A 2,143-nucleotide genomic window follows, 5' to 3' on the forward strand; every position below is an offset into this window, starting at 1 on the left:
CTATAGACCAGTTTAGGTCTATAGACCGCCGTCTATAGACCAGTCTATAGACCAGTCTATAGACCAGTTTAAAGGCCAGTCTGTAAAAGAGAGAGTTGGTGTTCTGTAGTCTTATTATGAGGCTGTCTCACAATAAGACTGTTTCACAGTAAGACAGTCTCACAGTAAGACAGACCGCAATAAGACTGTCTCACAGTAAGAAAGACCGCAATAAGACTGTCTCACAGTAAGACAGACCGCAATAAGACTGTCTCGCAATAAGACAGTCTCACAGTAAGACTGTCTCACAATAAGACTGTCTCACAGTAAGACTGTCTCGCAGTAAGACTGTCTCGCAGTAAGACTGTCTCGCAGTAAGACTGTCTCGCAATAAAACTGTCTCGCAATAAAACTGTCTCACAATAAGACTGTCTCGCAATAAGACAGTCTCACAGTAAGACTGTCTCACAGTAAGACTGTCTCGCAGTAAGACTGTCTCGCAGTAAGACTGTCTCGCAGTAAGACTGTCTCGCAATAAAACTGTCTCGCAATAAAACTGTCTCACAATAAGACTGTCTCGCAGTAAGACAGTCTCACAGTAAGACTGTCTCACAGTAAGACTGTCTCACAGTAAGACATTCTCACAGTAAGACATTCTCACAGTAAGACAGTCTCACAGTAAGACAGTCTCACAGTAAGACTGTCTCACAGTAAGACTGTCTCACAGTAAGACAGACATATCATGGGTCAAACGTTGGACAAAGCCAGAGTTAACGTGGACTCTTTGTGTCCTCAGAGCTCTGCTGCACCTGAAGCGTCTGAAGCTCCTGGTGGAAGAACCGAGGCAGAAAGAGGAGGAAAAGGATGAAGATGAAGGACGTTACTCCTCATCATCAGCTGACTGCCTCATCAGCTGTGAGCAGGAACCGTCCTGAAGCAGATGGACCCAAAGGGTCTGGTTTCTGCTCCTGAACCTTAAAACACTGATAGATTCAGGACTCTGTGAGGACCGGACCAGTTTCTGAAACCAGAAAGCCAAACTCAACCTGAGCAGTTTTATTGTTTTTATATTTTCAACTAAACAAACTTTATAATAAGTCAGTTTGTCTTTTTGTGATCAAATAAGGACTTCCTGGTTCCACCCATCTGTAATTTCCCCTGGGGATCAATAAAGTATTATCAATCAACCAAGATCATTATAACCTGCCGTGGGGAGGGGGGGTCTATTTTTATATTTAGCTCTAAAGTCATTAAATCCTGACTCTTACTAATAAAATATTATTATTGACAAAGAAACATATAAAGACGTGTTCAGTTGTTACTAAAAAACAAAATGATGTTTGAGTTAAATTTATTCAGGAAGTGCAAATAAATACATTTGCTTCTTGACTATCTGTTAGTAAAACATCTTTAATCAGGATTCATTCTGTGCTGTCGGGACCTCTGTCTCTGGATGTTGAGGAGGGTTTTGTCCCTGAGAGCTCCCTGGTGTTTGTCCTCCAGCTGTCTCTCTGTGGACCTGCAGGACTCCAGGTGTGTCTCCAGCTCTTTGCGGTTCTCCATCAGGCGGTTCTTCTGCTCGGTGACCCGGCTGTGCTGCAGCCGGTGGAAGTCCCTCTCCCTCTGGACCCTGACCAGAGTCTCTGCCGTCCTCAGCCCGTCCTCCCGGAGCAGCTGCGTGTCCCAGCGGACCGAGTCCAGCTCCTCGAGGAGGACCTCCCTGTTGGTCCGAGCGTCCAGGAGGAAGGAGGCGTCGTCCTGGACCCTCCGGACCGAGCCGTACCACTCCACCTCCAGGCTGCTCAGGGTCCGGCTCAGACCGGACCTGAGGAGGAAGTTCCTCAGGAAGTCCTCCACCGGTTCTGGGAGGTTCTGGACCACCTGATGTCCTGATGAGGCAGCCCTCCTCACCTCGTCCTCCTCTCCTTCAGCAAAACCGACCGTCTTCTCTGCAGACATTTTCTCTCTGAGCTGTTTGTTTACAGGTCACCATGGAAACACTCCCTTACTGTTTACTCTGTCGCCATGGCATCACAGATAAAACAAACGTGTTTTTGTTTGTTGAGTGAAACTTTTATGATGTTTTAATAATCTAGTTTTAGTTTGGGGTTTATTTAAAAATAATAATAAATATGATTTGTTATTTTTATTGTTTGTTGGAAGG

At 45.5% G+C, this 2,143-nt stretch overlaps 1 protein-coding gene across 1 annotated transcript in view; it reads left to right on the top strand.

Annotated features, from left to right (window-relative positions):
• The window catches only part of wdr91 (WD repeat domain 91), a gene marked incomplete at both ends in the record, with an annotated part of 10,664 nt that overhangs the window by 2,116 nt on the left and 6,405 nt on the right, over positions 1-2,143 (top strand).

This window comes from Austrofundulus limnaeus, unplaced genomic scaffold, assembly GCF_001266775.1.
Source record: "Austrofundulus limnaeus strain Quisiro unplaced genomic scaffold, Austrofundulus_limnaeus-1.0 Scaffold1920, whole genome shotgun sequence".
Classification (NCBI taxonomy): domain Eukaryota; kingdom Metazoa; phylum Chordata; class Actinopteri; order Cyprinodontiformes; family Rivulidae; genus Austrofundulus; species Austrofundulus limnaeus.